Raw genomic sequence first — 21,089 nt, 5'->3', positions numbered from 1 at the left:
AAAATCATTATAAACTGAGAGGATCACTCACCCGCTTCATCTTCTGTAATGGTGCCGGCCGTTTTTGGACAAATCTAATGCGCCTGCCCTAGCCTCAGTGTATCTGAAGCTAGTGATCATTTGGTATGTCACAAGACCAAATGCGATCACGTGACCCACCTAGCCAGGCGGTCGCGAGATCGTGTACACTCACATGACTACTGTCGTTGAGTAATCAGGATGCTAAAACAGCGTTCAGGCACACAGAGAACGGAAGACATAGTAAATAATAGAAATTGTAGGTAGGTGCAGAGAAACTAATATGTGATTAACCCCTTATGGACCAGGCCATTTTTCACTGTAGGAGCAGAGCGTTTTTTGCACATCTGACCACTGTCACTTTAAGCATTAATAACTCTGGGATGCTTTTACCTTTCATTCTGATTCCGAGATTGTTTTTTCGTGATTCTACTTTATGTTAGTGGTAAAATGTTGTCAATACTTGCATCATTTCTTGGTGAAAAATTCAAAAATTTGATGAAAAAATTGAAAATTTAGCATTTTTCTAACTTTGAAGTAGGGATCGACCGATATCGTTTTTTTTAGGGCCGACACCGATAATCGGTGGAGGTTAGGGCCGATAGCCGATAACTTATACCGATATTCCGGTATAAGTTATCGGCTATTTATCCCCCCGCGACACAGCTGCAGATCATTGATTTAAAGCGGGTGCTTTAACCCCTTAACGACGCAGGACGTATATTTACGTCCTGCGCCGGCTCCCGCGATATGAAGCGGGATCGCGCCGCGGGTGACCCGCGGCTAATACCACACATCGCCGATCGCGGCGATGTGCGGTATTAACCCTTTAGAAGCGGCGGTCAAAGTTGACCGCCGCTTCTAAAGTGAAAGTGACCCGGCTGCTCAGTCGGGCTGTTCGGGACCCCCGCGGTGAAATCGCGGCGTCCCGAACAGCTTGCAGGACACCGGGAGGGCCCTTACCTGCCTCCTCGGTTTCCGATCGGCGAATGACTGCTCCGTGCCTGAGATCCAGGCAGGAGCAGTCAAGCGCCGATAACACTGATCACAGGCGTGTTAATACACGCCTGTGATCTGTGTAAAAGATCAGTGTGTGTAGTGTTATAGGTCCCTATGGGACCTATAACACTGCAAAAAAAAAAAGTGTTAATAAAGGTAATTTAACCCCTTTCCTAATAAAAGTTTGAATCACCCCCCTTTTCCCATAAAAAAAATAAAACAGTGTAAAAAAAAAAAAATAAACATATGTGGTATCGCCGCGTGCGTAAATGTCCGAACTATAAAAATATATCATTAATTAAACCGCACGGTCAATGGCGTACGCGCAAAAAAATTCCAAAGTAAAAAAATGCACATTTTTGGTCACTTTTTATATCATTAAAAAATGAATAAAAAGTGATCAAAAAGTCCGATCAAAACAAAAATCATACCGATAAATGAGTCCTCATACTGCCCTGTACGTGGAAAAATAAAAAAGTTATAGTGGTCAGAAGATGACATTTTTAAACGTATAAATTTTCCTGCATGTAGTTATGATTTTTTCCAGAAGTACGACAAAATCAAACCTATATAAGTAGGGTATCATGTTAACCTTATGGACCTACAGAATAATGATAAGGTGTAATTTTTACCGAAATATGCACTGCGTAGAAATGGAAGCCCCCAAAAGTTACAAAATGGGGTTTTTTATTCGATTTTGTCGCACAATGATTTTTTTTTCCGTTTCGCTGTGCATTTTTGGGTAAAATGACTAATGTCACTGCAAAGTAGAATTGGCGATGCAAAAAATAAGCCATAATATGGATTTTTGGGTGGAAAATTGAAAGGGTTATGATTTTTAAAAGGTAAGGAGGAAAAAACGAAAGTGCAAAAACTGAAAAACCCTGAGTCCTTAAGGGGTTCAATCAATGCACTGCAGTGGCTTTTGCGGTGCCATAGGCCGCCGCTGCCACCACCCGCTTCTCTCCCCCTACCTGTCAGGGTGGTCCGGGCCATTCATCCTTCCTGTAGTGTCCGGCGGCAATCCGGGTGGAGGGTGAACCGGTCCGGGCTGTCCTTCTTCTCCGGGGGTCATCTTCTCCACATCGGGCAGGCTCCGGCCTAGTACGCTGCATAGACGCCGTTGCGCAGTGACGCCCGTGCGCAGCGACGCACCTGACGTCACGGCGTAGCGGCGTCTATGCAGCGTACTAGGCCGGAGCCTGCCCGGAGTGGAGAAGATGACCGCCGGAGAAGAAGGACAGCCCGGACCGGTTCACCCTCCACCCGGAATGCCGCCGGACACTACAGGAAGGATGGATGGCCCCGACCACCCTCATTACGGGTAAGTTTATTTTTTTTTTTATTGACTCGGAGGGTGGGGGAGGCGCCCGACCGGTATAGCGGTATGGGCAAAAATCCATACTGATATACCGCCCAGCACTACGGTGGGGGGTGCGACGCGGTGCGGTGGGTCGGGGGGGCGGTCGTGGTGCGGTGGGTCCGGGGGGGGGGGGGGATGGGCGGTCGCGGTGCGGTGGGGGCGGTGCAGGGGGCGGGGCATTATCGGCAAGGTAATTGCCGATACCGATAATGCCCAAAATCGGGATTATCGGACGATAATATCGGCCATACCGATAATCGCTCGATCCCTACTTTGAAGCTCTCTGCTTGTAAGGAAAATAGATATTCCAGATAAATTATATATTGATTCACAAATACAATATGTCTACTCTATGTTTGCATCATAAAGTTGGCATGTTTTTACTTTTGGAAAACATCAGAGGGCTTCAAAGTTCAGCAGCAATTTTCCAATTTTTCACAAAATTTTCAAAATCGGAATTTTTCATGGACCAGTTCAGGTTTGAAGTGGATTTGAAGGGCCTTCATATTAGAAATACCCCACAAATGACCCCATTATAAACACTGCACCTCTAAAAGTATTCAAAATGACATTCAGTAAGTGTGTTAACCCTTTAGGTATTTCACATGAATAGCAGCAAAGTGAAGGAGAAAATTCAAAATCTTAATGTCCTTGTAGACCAAGTTTTTGAATTTTTTACAAGGGGTAAAAGGAGAAATATTCTCTCAAAATTTGTAACCCAATTTCTCTCGAGTAAGGAAATACCTCATATGTGTATGTCAAGTGTTCAGCGGGCGCAGTAGAGGGCTCAGAAGGGAAGGAGCGACAATGGGATTTTGGAGAGTGAGTTTTTCTGAAATGGTTTTTGGGGGGCATGTCACATTTAGGAAGCTCCTATGGTGCCAGAACAGCAGGAAAAAAACCACATGGCATACCATTTTGGAAACTACACCCCTCAAGGCACGTAACAAGGGGACTAGTGAGCCTTAATACTCCACAAGTGTTTGACGACTTTTTGTTAAAGTCGGATGTGTAAATGAAAAATTACATTATTCATTTTGACAGACCACTGTTCCAAAAATCTGTCAGACACCTGTGGGGCGTAAATGCTCACTGTACCCCTTATTACATTACGTGAGGGGTGTAGTTTCCAAAATGGGGGTCACATGTGGGGGGGGGGTCCACTGTTCTGGCACTATGGGGGCCATGTGGCCTTCAATTCTGAACACATTTTCTCTTCAAAATCCCAATGGCGCTCCTTCTCTTCTGAGCATTGTAGTGCGCCAGCAGAGCACTTTACATCCACATATGCAGTATGGTCTTACTCAGAAGAAATGAGGTTACAAATTTTGGGGGGCTTTTTTTCCTATTCTCCCTTGTGAAAATGAAAAATTTAGGGTAACACCAGCAATTTAATGAAAAAAAAAGTTTTATTCATTTTCCCATCCAACTTTAATGAAAATTTGTCAAACACCTGTGGGGTTAAAGCTCACTATACCCCTTGTTACATTCCGTAAGGGGTGTAGTTTCCAAAATGGGGTCACATGTCGGTATTTATTTTTTTTGCGTTTATGTTAGAACCGCTGTAAAATCAGCCACCCTGTGCAAATCACCAATTTAGGCCTCAAATGTACATAGTGCGCTCTCACTCCTGAGCCTTGTTGTGCGCCTGCAGAGCATTTAACCCCCACATCTAGGGTGTTTCCGTACTCAGGGGAAATTGCGTTGCAAATTTTGGGGATCTTTTTTTCCTTTTACCTCTTGTGAAAATAAAAAGTAAAGGGCAACACCAGCATGCTAGTGTAAAACATTATTTTTTTTTACACTAACAGGCTGGTGTAGACCCCAACTTTTCCTTTTCATAAGGGGTAAAAGGAGAAAAAGCCCCCCAAAATTTGTAGTGTAATTTCTCCTGAGTACGGAAATACCCCATATGTGGCGCTAAACTGTTTCCTTGAAATACGACAGGGCTCTGAAGTGAGAGAGCGCCATGCGCATTTGAGGACTAAATTAGGGATCGCATAGGGGTGGACATACGGGTATTCTACGCCAGTGATTTCCAAACAGGGTGCCTCCAGCTGTTGCTAAACTCCCAGCATGCCTGGACAGTCAGTGGCTGTCCAGAAATGCTAGGAGTTGTTGTTTTGCAACAGCTGGAGGCTCCGTTTTGGAAACACTGCCATACAAGACCTTTTAAATTTTTATTGGGGGGGGGGACAGTGTAAAGGGGTGTATATGTAGTGTTTTACCCTTTATTAGTGTTAGCGTAGTTAGTGTTTTTAGGGTACTTTAGAACTGGCAGAGGTTTACAGTGAGTTCCCTGCTAGGAGTTTGCACTGCGGCTAAAAATTTGCCGCAGCTCATACTTGAAGCAGAAAACTTACTGTAAAACCTCCCGTGTGAATGTACCCTGAATGTACATTCACATGGGGGGGGGGGGGCCAAACCTCCAGCTGTTTCAAAACTACAACTCCCAGCATGTAATGACAGACCATGCAGGCTGGGAGTTGTACTTTTGCAACAGCTGGAGGCACACTGGTTAGAAATCCTTCAGTTAGGTTCTGTTATCTAACTCAGTTGTTACGCCGAGCGCTCCGGGTTCCCGCTCCTCCCCGGAGCGCTCGCTTCACCTCCTCCGCTGCAGCGCCCCGGTCACGTCCTCTGACCCGGGGCGCTGCGATCCTGCTGCTAGCCGGGATGCGATTCGCGATGCGGGTAGCGCCCGCTCGCGATGCGCACCCCGGCTCTCCTACTTGACTCGCTCCCCGTCTGTTCTGTCCCGGCGCGCGCGGCCCCGCTCCCTAGGGCGCGCGCGCGCCGGGTCTCTGCGATTTAAAGGGCCACTGCGCCGCTGATTGGCGCAGTGGTTCCAATTAGAGTTATCACCTGTGCACTCCCTATATTACCTCACTTCCCTTGCACTCCCTTGCCGGATCTTGTTGCCTTAGTGCCAGTGAAAGCGTTCCTTGTGTGTCCCTTGCCAGTGTTTCCAGACCTTCTGCCGTTGCCCCTGACTACGATCCTTGCTGCCTGCCCCGACCTTCTGCTACGTCCGACCTTGCTTCTGCCTACTCCCTTGTACCGCGCCTATCTTCAGCAGCCAGAGAGGTGAGCCGTTGCTAGTGGATACGACCTGGTCACTACCGCCGCAGCAAGACCATCCCGCTTTGCGGCGGGCTCTGGTGAAAACCAGTAGTGGCTTAGAACCGGTCCACTAGCACGGTCCACGCCTATCCCTCTCTGGCACAGAGGGTCCACTACCTGCCAGCCGGCATCGTGACAGTAGATCCGGCCATGGATCCCGCTGAAGTTCCTCTGCCAGTTGTCGCTGACCTCACCACGGTGGTCGCCCAGCAGTCACAACAGATTGCGCAACAAGGCCAACAGCTGTCTCAACTGACCCTTATGCTACAACAGTTGCTACCACAGCTTCAGCAGTCATCTCCTCCGCCAGCTCCTGCACCTCCTCCGCAGCGAGTGGCCGCTCCTGGGATACGCTTATCCTTGCCGGATAAGTTTGATGGGGACTCTAAGTTTTGCCGTGGCTTCCTTTCCCAATGTTCCCTGCATCTGGAGATGATGTCGGACCTGTTTCCCACTGAAAGGTCTAAGGTGGCTTTCGTAGTCAGCCTTCTGTCCGGAAAAGCCCTGTCATGGGCCACACCGCTCTGGGACCGCAATGACCCCGTCACTGCCTCAGTACACTCCTTCTTCTCGGAAATCCGAAGTGTCTTTGAGGAACCTGCCCGAGCCTCTTCTGCTGAGACTGCCCTGTTGAACCTGGTCCAGGGTAATTCTTCCGTTGGCGAGTATGCCGTACAATTCCGTACACTTGCTTCAGAATTGTCCTGGAATAATGAGGCCCTCTGCGCGACCTTCAAAAAAGGCCTATCCAGCAACATTAAAGATGTTCTGGCCGCACGAGAAATTCCTGCTAATCTTCATGAACTTATTCACCTAGCCACTCGCATTGACATGCGTTTTTCTGAAAGGCGTCAGGAACTCCGCCAAGATATGGACTCTGTTCGCACGAGGCGTTTCGTCTCCTCGGCTCCTCTCTCCTCTGGTCCCCTGCAATCTGTTCCTGTGCCTCCCGCCGTGGAGGCTATGCAGGTCGACCGGTCTCGCCTGACACCTCAAGAGAGGACACGACGCCGTATGGAGAACCTCTGCCTGTACTGTGCTAGTACCGAACACTTCCTGAGGGATTGTCCTATCCGTCCTCCCCGCCTGGAAAGACGTACGCTGACTCCGCACAAAGGTGAGACAGTCCTTGATGTCTACTCTGCTTCTCCACGTCTTACTGTGCCTGTGCGGATGTCTGCTTCTGCCTTCTCCTTCTCTACAGTGGCCTTCTTGGACTCTGGTTCTGCAGGAAATTTTATTTTGGCCTCTCTCGTCAACAGGTTCAACATCCCAGTGACCAGTCTCGCCAGACCCCTCTACATCAATTGTGTAAATAATGAAAGATTGGACTGTACCATACGTTTCCGCACGGAGCCCCTTCTTATGAGCATCGGATCTCATCATGAGAGGATTGAACTTTTGGTCCTCCCCAATTGCACCTCGGAGATTCTCCTTGGACTTCCCTGGCTTCAACTTCATTCCCCAACCCTGGATTGGTCCACTGGGGAGATCAAGAGTTGGGGGTCCTCTTGTTCCAAGAACTGTCTAAAACCGGTTCCCAGTAACCCTTGCCGTAACTCTGTGGTTCCTCCAGTAACCGGTCTCCCCAAGGCCTATATGGACTTCGCGGATGTTTTCTGCAAAAAACAAGCTGAGACTCTACCTCCTCACAGGCCTTATGATTGCCCTATCGACCTCCTCCCGGGTACTACTCCACCCCGGGGCAGAATTTATCCTCTCTCTGCCCCAGAGACTCTTGCCATGTCCGAATACGTCCAGGAGAATCTAAAAAGGGGCTTTATCCGTAAATCCTCCTCTCCTGCCGGAGCCGGATTTTTCTTTGTCTCCAAAAAAGATGGCTCCCTACGTCCTTGCATTGACTACCGCGGTCTTAATAAAATCACGGTTAAGAACCGCTACCCCTTACCCCTCATCTCTGAACTCTTTGATCGCCTCCAAGGTGCCCACATCTTCACTAAATTGGACTTAAGAGGCGCCTATAACCTCATCCGCATCAGAGAGGGGGACGAGTGGAAAACGGCATTTAACACCAGAGATGGACACTTTGAGTATCTGGTCATGCCCTTTGGACTGTGCAATGCCCCTGCCGTCTTCCAAGACTTTGTCAATGAAATTTTTCGTGATCTATTATACTCCTGTGTTGTGGTATATCTGGACGATATCCTAATTTTTTCTGCCAATCTAGAGGAACACCGCCGGCATGTCCGTATGGTTCTTCAGAGACTTCGTGACAACCAACTCTATGCCAAAATTGAGAAATGTCTGTTTGAATGCCAATCTCTTCCTTTTCTAGGATATTTGGTCTCTGGCCAGGGACTACAGATGGATCCAGACAAACTCTCTGCCGTCTTAAATTGGCCACGCCCCTCCGGACTCCGTGCTATCCAACGCTTTTTGGGGTTCGCCAATTATTACAGGCAATTTATTCCACATTTTTCTACCATTGTGGCTCCTATCGTGGCTTTAACCAAGAAAAATGCTGATCCCAAGTCCTGGCCTCCTCAAGCAGAAGACTCCTTTAAACAACTCAAGTCTGCCTTTTCTTCGGCTCCCGTGCTCTCCAGACCTGACCCTTCCAAACCCTTCCTATTGGAGGTTGATGCCTCCTCAGTAGGAGCTGGAGCTGTTCTTCTACAAAAAAATCCTTCCGGGCATGCTGTCACTTGTGGTTTTTTCTCTAGGACCTTCTCTCCAGCGGAGAGGAACTACTCCATCGGGGATCGAGAGCTTCTAGCCATTAAATTAGCACTTGAGGAATGGAGGCATCTGCTGGAGGGATCAAGATTTCCTGTTATTATCTACACCGACCACAAGAACCTCTCCTACCTCCAGTCGGCCCAACGGCTGAATCCTCGCCAGGCCCGGTGGTCTCTGTTCTTTGCCCGATTTAATTTTGAGATTCACTTTCGTCCTGCCGATAAGAACATTAGAGCCGATGCTCTCTCTCGTTCCTCGGATGCCTCAGAAGTTGATCTCCCTCCGCAACACATCATTCCACCTGACTGCCTGATCTCCACTTCTCCTGCCTCCATCAGACAGACTCCTCCAGGAAAGACCTTTGTTTCTCCACGCCAACGCCTCGGAATCCTCAAATGGGGTCACTCCTCCCATCTCGCAGGTCATGCGGGCATCAAGAAATCTGTGCAACTCATCTCCCGCTTCTATTGGTGGCCGACTCTGGAGACGGATGTTGGGGACTTTGTGCGAGCCTGCACTATCTGTGCCCGGGATAAGACTCCTCGCCAGAAGCCCGCTGGTTTTCTTCATCCTCTGCCTGTCCCCGAACAGCCTTGGTCTCTGATTGGTATGGATTTTATTACTGATTTACCCCCTTCCCGTGGCAACACCGTTATTTGGGTGGTCGTTGATCGATTCTCCAAAATGGCACATTTCATTCCTCTTCCTGGTCTTCCTTCTGCGCCTCAGTTGGCTAAACAATTTTTTGTACACATTTTTCGTCTTCACGGGTTGCCTACGCAGATTGTCTCGGATAGAGGGGTCCAATTCGTGTCTAAATTCTGGAGAGCTCTCTGTAAACAACTCAAGATTAAATTAAATTTTTCCTCTGCATATCATCCCCAGTCCAATGGACAAGTAGAAAGAATTAACCAGATCCTGGGTGATTATTTGCGACATTTTGTTTCCTCCCGCCAGGATGACTGGGCAGATCTCCTTCCATGGGCCGAATTCTCGTATAACTTCAGGGTCTCTGAATCTTCCTCCAAATCCCCATTTTTCGTGGTGTACGGCCGTCACCCTCTTCCCCCCCTCCCTACCCCCTTGCCCTCTGGTCTGCCCGCTGTGGATGAAATTTCTCGTGACCTTTCCATTATATGGAGAGAGACCCAAAATTCTCTCTTACAGGCTTCTTCACGCATGAAGAGGTTCGCGGATAAGAAAAGAAGAGCTCCCCCCGTTTTTTCCCCTGGAGACAAGGTATGGCTCTCCGCTAAATATGTCCGCTTCCGTGTCCCTAGCTACAAGTTGGGACCACGCTATCTTGGTCCTTTCAAAATTCTGTGTCAAATTAATCCTGTCTCTTATAAACTTCTTCTTCCTCCTTCTCTTCGTATCCCTAATGCCTTTCACGTCTCTCTTCTCAAACCACTCATCCTCAACCGTTTTTCTCCCAAATCTGTTCCTCCCACTCCTGTTTCCGGCTCCTCGGACGTCTTCTCGGTCAAGGAGATTTTGGCTGCCAAAAAGGTCAGAGGAAAAAATTTTTTTTTAGTAGACTGGGAGGGTTGTGGTCCTGAAGAGAGATCCTGGGAACCTGAGGACAACATCCTCGACAAAAGTCTGCTCCTCAGGTTCTCAGGCTCCAAGAAGAGGGGGAGACCCAAGGGGGGGGGTACTGTTACGCCGAGCGCTCCGGGTTCCCGCTCCTCCCCGGAGCGCTCGCTTCACCTCCTCCGCTGCAGCGCCCCGGTCACGTCCTCTGACCCGGGGCGCTGCGATCCTGCTGCTAGCCGGGATGCGATTCGCGATGCGGGTAGCGCCCGCTCGCGATGCGCACCCCGGCTCTCCTACTTGACTCGCTCCCCGTCTGTTCTGTCCCGGCGCGCGCGGCCCCGCTCCCTAGGGCGCGCGCGCGCCGGGTCTCTGCGATTTAAAGGGCCACTGCGCCGCTGATTGGCGCAGTGGTTCCAATTAGAGTTATCACCTGTGCACTCCCTATATTACCTCACTTCCCTTGCACTCCCTTGCCGGATCTTGTTGCCTTAGTGCCAGTGAAAGCGTTCCTTGTGTGTCCCTTGCCAGTGTTTCCAGACCTTCTGCCGTTGCCCCTGACTACGATCCTTGCTGCCTGCCCCGACCTTCTGCTACGTCCGACCTTGCTTCTGCCTACTCCCTTGTACCGCGCCTATCTTCAGCAGCCAGAGAGGTGAGCCGTTGCTAGTGGATACGACCTGGTCACTACCGCCGCAGCAAGACCATCCCGCTTTGCGGCGGGCTCTGGTGAAAACCAGTAGTGGCTTAGAACCGGTCCACTAGCACGGTCCACGCCTATCCCTCTCTGGCACAGAGGGTCCACTACCTGCCAGCCGGCATCGTGACATCAGTATTTTTCAACCAGTGTGCCTCCAGCTGTTGCAAAACTATAACTCCCAGCATGTACTGATCGCCAAAGGGCATGTTGGGAGATGTAGTTATGCAACAGCTGGAGGGATCACAACTACAACTCTCAGTATGCTGGGATTTGCAGTTTTGCAACATCTGGAGAGCTACAGTATAGAGACCACTGCAAACTGTGGCCCTCCAGATGTTGCAAAACTACAAATTCCAGCATGCCCTGACAGCAAACAGTTGTGTGGGCATGCTAGGAGTTGTAAATTTTGCAAGATCTGGAGGGCTATAATTCAGAGACTACTGTATAGTGGTCTCAAACTGTAGACCTCCAGCTGTTGCAAAACTACAAATCCCAGCATGCCCAAACAGCTGTCTGGGCATGCTGGGAGTTGTAGTTTTGCAACATCTGGAGTGCTACAGTATAGAGACCACTATATAGTGGTCTCGGACTGTAGCCCTCTAAATGTTGCTAGGCAACTTACCGGCTTCCGTCGGATCCAGGGACCCTGCTGCAAGTCATCGCCGCCCCCGCCGATCTCCGACACCGATCGTCGCCCGCAGCCTCGCCCGCAGGGTAAGTGGACTCCGGTGCCAATCCCCTTCGTTTCCCCGTCCTGCCCAGCCTATTGTGGGTGAGCAGAACCGTGAAAACAAAAGTTTCCCCCTCCCCCGGGCATTTGCGCGGGGTGACTGCTGATCTGCTGTACGTCCTTGGTCCTTAACTACCAGGGTGCTTAGACGTACACGTACATCCATGGTCCTTAAGGGGTTAATGATACAAAAGAAAAAAGAGGTGCACATGAATATAAATAAATTTAAAAAAAAATAAAGGGGTATTCCAATTTTAAAAAAAATTCATAGCAACTGGATCCAAAAAGTTAAACATATTTGTAAATTACTTCTATTTAAAAATCTTAATATTTTCAGTACTTACCAGCTGCTGAAGTTGAGTTGTTCTTTTCTGTCTGACCACAGTGCTCTCTGCTGACACCTATGTCTGTTTCAGGAACTGTCCAGAGCAGAATAGGTGTGCTATGGGGATTTGCTCCTACTCTGGACAGATCCTGAAACAGACAGAGGTGTCAGCTGAGAGCACTGTTGTCAGAAAGAAAAGAACAACTCAACTTCTGCAGCTGATAAGTACTGGAGGGATTAAGATTGTTTAAAAGAAGTAATTTACAAATCTGTTTAACTTTATGGAGCCAGTTGATATGAAAAAAAAAATTTTTTTTTACTGGAATACCCCTTTAAAGGGGTACTCCGCCCCTAGACATCTTATCCCCTATCCAAAGGATAGGGGATAAGATGTCAGATCGCTGGGGTCCCGCCGCTGGGGACCCCCCGCAATATAGCAAGCAGCACCCACCTGTAACTGCTTACGGAAGCGCTGGAGGATCTCAGGCTAATTCCTCCCGACCACGGGGACGGAAGATCGTGATGTCACGACTCCGCCCCTGTGTGATGTCAAGCTCCGCCCCCTCAATGCAAGTCTATGGGAGGGGGCATGGCCTATGAATGAAATAAATAAATAATAATATAACAAAATAATAAATAATGAAAAAAATAATAATAATAAGCTGAAATAAACTGGGGACATATATAAGTCAACAATTAAGAGATACCTATAGAGAGAATTCGTATATAACAGATCTCCCAGGTACTCTATATCCTAAACCAATTAAAAGGACAAAACACCCTAGTTTGTAGGACAAGCATGAATGTCCCCCTGAAATAAGGTAGGAAATCTCATAGATCGTACCTCCCAGGCAACCAGGTCTGATACCTAAAGCCAAAACAGGAGTGCAGTTTATTTTATCTTATTAATTTTTTTATTTTTCATTATTTATTATTTTTTATGTTGTTTTTAATTTTTTTCAGTATTTTTTTATTGTATTTTCTAATTCTATTTTGGGTTTTCTTTCATTTATATGTTCTGCTTGTTCGTTTCTTTTTCTTATTTTTTTTTAGTTTTACACATTTATATTCATGTACACCTCTTTTTTCTTTTGTATGATTAATCACATATTAGCATCTCTGCACCAACCTACAATTTCTATCATTTACTATGGCTTCCGTTCTCTGTGTGCCTGAACGCTGTTTTAGCGCCCTGGTTCCTTAGTGACAGTAGTCATGTGAGTGTACACGATCTCGTGACCGCCTGGCTAGGTGGGTCACGTGATCGCATTTGGTCTTGTGACATACCAAATGATCACTAGCTTCAGATACACTGAGGCTAGCGCAGGCGCAATAGCTTTGTCCACAAACAGCTGGTGTCATTACAGAAGAAGAAGCGGGTGAGTGAGACTTTATTTAATGCAGCTGTTAATTTGATTAATTTATTGACAGTTGATTTATGAAGTTGATACTCAAGCCCTACTTCACTGTATTTATTAATGCACTGTGCACTTTATTATCACAGATAATATTATAATTAGCACATGGAATTATATTTAACACTGTTTTACCTATACACTGAATAATATTATGGATTTTTTGTTGTAATTATTTGTAATTTATTGTTATTTTTCACTTTGTAATAATTATGTGTTCACTTGGGTACATTACCCCTAACTTTGTGTATATCACCATGCTTGATAAAGGCTTCATATAGAAGCTGAAATGTTGCTTTGCTGTGACATGAGAAAATAAATGGCATCTTATTTTGGAAGAGAGTTCTGCACCTTTATTGTATGGATGTCCCGATACCGATGCTAGTATCGGCATCGGGGGTCGATACCCAGCATCTGCATGGTATCGCGGACTCATTTAATGTGGACGGGAGAAAGGGAGAATGGGGCAGCAGAGCGGCAACACCTGAGGACAGCCGTAGGTGAGCGCTGTCTACAAGGGGGGGGGGCTGCTGTCTACAAGGGGGGCCTGCTGTCTACAAGGGGGGCCTGCTGTCTACAAGGGGGGGCACTGTCTATAAGGGGGGTGCTGTCTACAACGGGGGGCTCTGTCTACAAGGGGGGGGGCGCTGTCTACAAGGGAGGCCTACTGTCTACAAGGGGGGCCTTCTGTCTACAAGGGGGGGGGCTGCTGTCTACAAGGGGACAAGAGGGAGCGCTTTCTACAGGGGGGAAGGAGCCTGCTGTCTACAAGAGGGACCTGTTGTCTACAAGGGGGGTCCCTGTCTACAAGGGGGTCCTGCTGTCTACAAGGGGGACAAGAGGGAGCGCTGTCTACAAGGGGGAGGCCTGCTGTCTACAAGGGGGACAAGAGGGAGCGCTGTCTACAAGGGGGAGGCCTGCTGTCTACAAGGGGGACAAGAGGGAGCGCTGTCTACAAGGGAGGGCCTGCTGTCTACAAGGGGGGTATCTCTACAAGGGGGACAAAAGGGGGTGCTGTCTACAAGAGGAGGGGCGCTGTCTACAGGGGGGGCATGCTCTCTACAAGGGGAGTGCTGCGGTCTAGAGAGGTGGGGCTGCGGTCTACAGGGGAGCTGCTACTAATGTCTTCAGGGGGGGCTGCTGTCTACAGGGGGTTGCTGCTAATGTCTGCAACTATCTATACTACCTACAAAGGGATACTACGTTCTATTAAAGGCAATCTTACAGCAAAGTCACCTGCACTAATTGCAATTTATAGATAGATAGTGCAGGTGACCCGGTTTCTAACGCTGCTCACCATGTGAACGTCAGCGCAATCACTCTGGAGACATCGGTCTCACCGCCGAAGCAAATTCCATTCTGCTCAATGGAGAAGAGAGAAATCTTGGCTCATGCTACAGCAGCCGCCTCCATTGCACACAACAAGGAACTCCCATATCAGCACAGTAAGCAGTGCCAAAAACTGAGTCACCCTGGTGTCAGATTCCCTTTAAAATAAAAGTACTTGTAATTGGTATCGGCGAGTACTAGAATTAAAAGTGTCGGTACTCGTACTAATGGTATCGGGACATCCCTACTTTGTTAGATACATAGGTTTACAGATTATATCTATCTATATATATATAAAACTCAATGTGTGTGTATGTATGTATGTTCCACAAAAACGTCCAAACGGCTAAAGATATTAACATGAAACTTGGCACACTTGTTACTTATATGTCAACAACAAACATAGGATAGGTAATTTAACCCTTACTCACCCCAATTTGCCAGGGGTGGGGTTTATACATACAACTCTATGCGAAATATATGTTACTGCATAACTTCCAAACGGCTGGAGATATTTCGATAATACTTGGTCACATGTTACTTATATGTCCACTTAAAATATAGGATAGTTAATTTAACCCTTAACTAACCCCATTTGTGAGGGTAAGGGTTTTTGTTTAAAGTCCCATGAAAATCAATGGGAAACGTATGTTCTCACATAACTTCTGTACGGCTGGAGATATTTCAATACCTGGTACACATATTACGGGTCGGGATATGAGGTCGGGATAGGAGGTCTAGTTAGGAGGTTGGGATATGAGGACGGGTTTTGAGGACGGGATAGGAGGTCTAGATAGGTGGTTGGGATAGGAGGTCGGGATAGGAGGACGGTATAGGAGATCGAGATAGGAGGATGGGATAGGAGGATGGGATAGGAGGTCGGGATAGGAGGTCGGGATAGGAGGTCGAGATAGGAGGTCGAGATAGGAGGTCGGGATAGGAGGTAAAGATAGGAGGACGGGATAGAAGGTCAGGATAGGAGGACGGGATAGGAGGTGGGGATAGGAGGTCGGGATAGGAGGTCGAGATAGGATGTCGAGTTAGGAGGTCGGGATAGGAGGTGGAGATAGGAGGACGGGATAGGAGGTTGAGAAAGGAGGATGGGATAGGAGGTTGGGATAGGAGGGTGGGATAGGAGGTTGGGATAGGAGGGTGGGATAGGAGGTAGAGTTAGGAGGTCAGGATATGAGGACGGGATAGGAGGTGGAGATAGGAGGACAGGATAGGAGGACGGGATAGGAGGACGGGATAGGAGGTAGGGATAGGAGGTCGGGATAGGAGGTAGGGATAGGAGGTCAAGATAGGAGGACAGGATAGGAGGTCGGGATAGGAGGTTGGGATAGGAGGTCGGAATATGAGGACGGGATAAGAGGAAAGGATAGGAGGTCGAGATAGGAGGTGGGGATAGGAGGTCGGGATATGAGGTCGGGATAGGAGGTAGAGATAGGAGGACGGGATAGGAGGTTGAGATAGGAGAAGGGGATAGGAGGATGGGATAGGAGGTTGGGATAGGAGGGTGGGATAGGAGGTCGAGTTAGGAGGTCAGGATATGAGGTGGAGATAGGAGGCGGAGATAGGAGGACGGGATAGGAGCTCGAGATAGGAGGACGGGATAGGAGGTCGGGACAGGAGGACGGGATATGAGGACTGGATAGGAGGTCGGGGTATGAGGACAGGATATGGGGTTGGGATATGACAACAATATATGGGGATGGGATATGAAGTCAAAAGCTTCCTCCTCTGTTGATTTTCCTCCCCAACAAGGATGAGGAAGGAAAAAACGGGCAACGCCGGGTACTCAGCTAGTATATATATAAAACTCAATGTGTGTATGTGTGTATGTTCCAGCATCACGTCCAAACAGCTAAAGATATTAACATGAAACTTGGCACACATGTTACTTATATGTCAACAACAAACATAGGATAGGTGATTTAACCCTTACTCACCCCCATTTGCCAGGGTCAGGGTTTTTGTTTAAAGTCCCATACAAGTCTATGGGAAATATATGTTACTGCATAACTTCCAAACAGCTGGAGATATTTCGATAATACTTGGTCACATGTTACTTATGTGTCCACTTAAAATATAGGATAGTTCATTTAACCCTAAACTACCCCCATTTGTAAGGGTCGGGGTTTTTGTTTAAAGTCCCATGCAAATCAATGGGAAATGTATGTTCTCACGTAACTTCCGTATGGCTGGAGATATTTCAATAATACCTGGTACACATATTACTTATATGGAAAATAAAAAAGATATGATAGTTAAATTAACCCTTACCTACATCCTTATATAAAAGATGGGTTTTTGTTTCAAGTCCCATGCAAGTATATGGGACTTCCAGAACCTTACTCCATGGGATATGAGGTCAAGATAGGAGGATGGGATAGGAGGTCCGGATATGAGGATGGAATATGAGGACAGGATATGAGGTTGAGATAGGAGGTTGGGATATGAGGACGGGATAGGAGGTCAGGATATGAGGTTGAGATATGATGACGGGATATAAGGACGGGATATGAGGTTGAGATATGAGGATGGGGTTGGGATATGACAACAATATATGAGGACGGGATATGAAGTCAAAAGCTTCCTCCTTTGTTGATTTTCCTCCCCAACAAGGATTAGGAAGGAAAAAATGGGTAACGCCGGGTACTCAGCTAGTATTCTATTTAAAAAACTAAGTCACTATACACTGCATAACTTATCTTATACTTGTCCTGACTGACAGCCCATTATACTTGTCCTGTATTCACATTTCTGCAGGTTTCAACATTGCTTTCTGGCCCAGTGTTTTCACAGTCAATAAAACTGTTGTCTGTTTCCATTGACAATTCTGCCGAATTAGCCAGAACATGTCAGATAAGTTATGCAAAGTATATACAAACTTAGGGGAAATTAACTTACATCGACATTTCATGCACAGGTCTTAAGTAAACCCTGCAAATGTATAATCCACTGGATTTATCAAGAAGCGCATGTCTCTTGATAAATCCAGAGACATCTGAGGGTTCCGAGTGTGGCAGTCCCAAAGAACTATGCCAGCTCAGAATTGACGTTTATCTCTACTTCAATTTACGCCTGCTTGCATCAAGGAAGGAGCTGAACTGGAGAGGACAGGGCGGTGGGGGACCATGGGTAGATAAGTATAGCTTTTTTTTCTTTTTTATACAGCCCCAGTCTTCTATGAAGTTTTGGGAGGCACAAGAATACCCCTTTAACAATTCCCTTTTTGTGATCTGTAAATGGCTGAAATAAAGAACATTGCTCTTAGTAATTTTCCATCAATGAATAAATGCCTGTTTTTTGGTAAATTTTTCGAAGCCTATAGAAGCCTATAAGCAGTTTTTATGGCTAAAGAAACTAGACCAAAATACTGTGTGTTATCACTGCCTATAACTGTGTTATCTGTCATGTCTAAGAATGAAGCATGCTACCAGATAGGAAGACACCAGCTGACACTTGGCAACTGGAGAGCAATAGTCTAATCCCTAAGAACAAGGTAAAACAATGCAGTTATCCGCACACATCATTTATAAGACTTTGGAACCTCTACATGGTGTCACCTGCACTAACCAGTCAGTACCGACAGATAGTGCAGGTGATACTGATGACAATGGTACTCACCTTGTCCCGTTCCGTGACGGGGATCTTCGGTAATCTCCTCCGTTAGCTCCACTCTGGGCACCTAACTTGGGGCACGGGCGAAGCTTACTGACATCACCGTTGCTGTTCTCTCACAGCGGGACCCAGCAGGGAGAAGCAGCGGTGACGTCACTAAGCTCCGCTGATGCCCCAAGCCGCAGCTGCTCTCTGCAGGGTCTCGCAGCAGTGGTGACGTCAGTAAGCTCAACGCGTGCCCCAAGCCAGCTGCCGGGACTAGAGCTATTGGACCATGAACAGGGGTCATTCTATGGAGAGGGGGAGGCAGAGCTCTGAGCTTCAGCTATAATGTGTGGCGTCTTATCTATACACTGGCATTACTTTATTGTACTCCTGTCTGTTATGATAAGGACACTGCTGGAAAGTGATCTGCACAGAACAGGAAGTCCCAATTTAGATTTAGGCTTAGTGGCCAGAATAAAACTGCACATAATATAGTGGAAATTTCAAAAAATATGTTTAACATAAAAAAAGGATTTAAACAAAGAGTCATTTTCTGATTACCCATTCCCTTTAAATTGCATTTAACACATTTCCACAGAAAACTTAAAATTGCCCACATACATGAAGCCGAGACATTACACAAATAATCACAATATCTTAATTATGTTTATAGGTTTTGGGCTTCTTTTCCATTGCTGGAGTCATTTTAGCAAAAATAGACAACTACTACATTTTTGAATAATTTCTATCATTACTTTTGGAGATTGCAAACAATGTAAGCTTATATAGACTCTGCTTAGATTAGACATTACAGTACAAAAGAGGTTTAAAGAGGTCAATGTCAAACAGCACCAACAAGTACTAAGCTTATCTCTTCAGTTCCAATATGGAAGAGTCCAGTGATTTAACATCTCATTAAATAACGCACCTAACTATAATATCCTCCTGTGGCCTGACTGAGGTTGAGCAAGCAGGCAGTAAATTAAGTTCTAAGCAATCCTTGGAAGAGAAAGATTACAGCAGTAAATAATATGACACATCTGTTCAGTCAAGGACTTTCAATCTTTGGAATTTCTCAGGTACAAAGCTGACTTTAAGAAATCAGAAACCAAATAAAAATCGTAAACCTAGAAAATCTGCATGGTGAGTACTCATACTCAGCAGGGGCTTCTTATACTAGTTCTATTTTGGGACTCATAATAATGTAGAAATCTGGTGCTGCTTCACTACTGCTCTTTCTGTACCTTATATGAAGGGTGAAAAGCTGGCATGAAATGAAGCAAATTCTTTTTCACTTACCTCTTAGTAACACTGCAAAGGTCTGATTAAACCAACCATAAAAATACCCTATTAACATAACACTGTCTTAGCAACTACCGTCTGATGCCCCAAAGGGAAGTCAGCTGCAAAAAGATTTATTTGTAACTATGTAACATGATGTGAGGCACTCAAGTACCATCTACAGCATTTCAAAATTACGAAATGAGGAGAGTGGAAATGACCATGTACTGCAACCCCAGGGTAATGATGCGTATATTAATGTTACTATAAGCACGGTACAATCAGTACTTTGTTTGCATTTATGTTTTGTAGTTTAACCCCTTCCCGCTATTGGACGTATGCATAGGTCCAGGCGAACTACACGTTCGCGCAAATGGACGTATGCATACGTCCAAGCGATCTTCTGCTCTGCCGCGGGTAGCGCAGGAGATCGCCGGCGGGAGACTCAGCTGTCAATCACCGCTGGTCCCGGCAGCATTAACCCCATAGATGCCGTGATCAATTCTGATCATGGCATCTATGGTGTTTGCAGGGGGAGCGCTCTCCCCCTGCCCACCAACGGCGGCGCCGCGATGAAATAAGGGGGATCGGGGGTGTCCAAGACACCCTCGATCCCCCTGAAGGGATAGGAGTGAGGTGGCACGGGTGCCACCCCCTCCTATCCCTGCTATTGATTGGCCAGAGCGACCGACCAATAGCAGACTGGGGGCGGGGGGGTTAAAGTTCGGTTCCCCCCGCTATGCCCACCCATCGGTGTCCGGGCACAGCGGGGAGAACCATGTAGTAGCGGCGGCGGCGGTCACTTACCCGGCAGCGGAGCTCCAGATGACGGCGGCGGCTGTGATCATGGTGGCGGTGGAGGTGAGTATAACGGCGGCGTGTCCGGGAGTCTGTTGCCTAGCAACATCTGCAGGGCGACAGTTTGGAGAGTGGTCTCTAAACTGTGGCCCTCCAGATGTTGCAAAACTACAACTCCCACCATGCCTTGACAGCTTTTTGCTGTGTTGGTATGCTGGGATTTGTAGTTTTGCAAGATGGGGTTCAGGCTAGAGATCCCTGACAGTGGTCTCTAAACTGTAGCCCTCCAGATGTTACAAAACTACAACTCCCAGCATGCCCAGACAGCAGTTTGCTGTCTTAGCATGCTGAGATTTGTAGTTTTGCAACATCTGGAGGGCTACAGTTTAGAGACCACTGTCAGTGATCTCCAGCCTGAACCCCTCTAAATTATGCAAAACTACAACTCCCAGCATTCAGGAACAGCAAAAGGCTGTCTCGGCATGCTGGGAGTTGTACTTGCGTGCCTCCAGCTGTTGCATAACTACATCTCCCAGCATTCCCTTTGGCAATCAGTACATGCTGAGAGTTGTAGTTCTGCAACAGCTGGAGGCATACTGGTTGGGAAATACCGAGTTAGGTAATAGGTTCTATTACCTAACTCAGTATTTTCAAACCAGTGTGCCTCCAGCTGTTGCAAAACTACAACTCCCAGCATGCACGTTCTGTCAGTGCATGCTGGGAGTTGTAGTTTTGCCCCCCCTCCCATGTGAATATACAGGTTACATTCACACTGGCGGCGGATTACAGTGAGTTCCCTGCTTCAAGTTTGAGCTGCGGCAAATTTTCCGCCGCAGCTCAAACTCCTAGAGGGAGACTCAGTGTAATCCGCTACCAGTGTGAATGTAGCCTAAAAACACTACACTGCACTACACTAACACAAAATAAAGAGTAAAACACTACATATACACACATACACTGCCCCCCCCCCCCTTCCCCCCAATAAAAATGAAAAACGTATCCTACGGCAGTGTTTCCAAAATGGAGCCTCCAGCTGTTGCAAAACAAAAACTCCCAGCATTTCCGGACAGCCATTGACTGTCCAAGCATGCTGGGAGTTTTGCAACAGCTGGAGGCACCCTGTTTGGGAATCACTGGCTTAGAATACCCCTTTGTCCACCCCTATG

General features: G+C 47.2%; 1 protein-coding gene across 3 annotated transcripts in view; it reads right to left on the bottom strand.

Moving 5' to 3' along the window:
* The window catches only part of SPATA6L (spermatogenesis associated 6 like), an 87,046-nt gene that overhangs the window by 45,302 nt on the left and 20,655 nt on the right, over window positions 1-21,089 (bottom strand). The gene's annotated exons all lie outside the window — the stretch shown is intronic.

This window comes from Hyla sarda, chromosome 1 (genome assembly GCF_029499605.1).
Source record: "Hyla sarda isolate aHylSar1 chromosome 1, aHylSar1.hap1, whole genome shotgun sequence".
Lineage (NCBI taxonomy): Eukaryota > Metazoa > Chordata > Amphibia > Anura > Hylidae > Hyla > Hyla sarda.
Note: the sequence above shows the minus strand (reverse complement) of the source record. Positions and strands in the feature narration are given on the sequence as shown.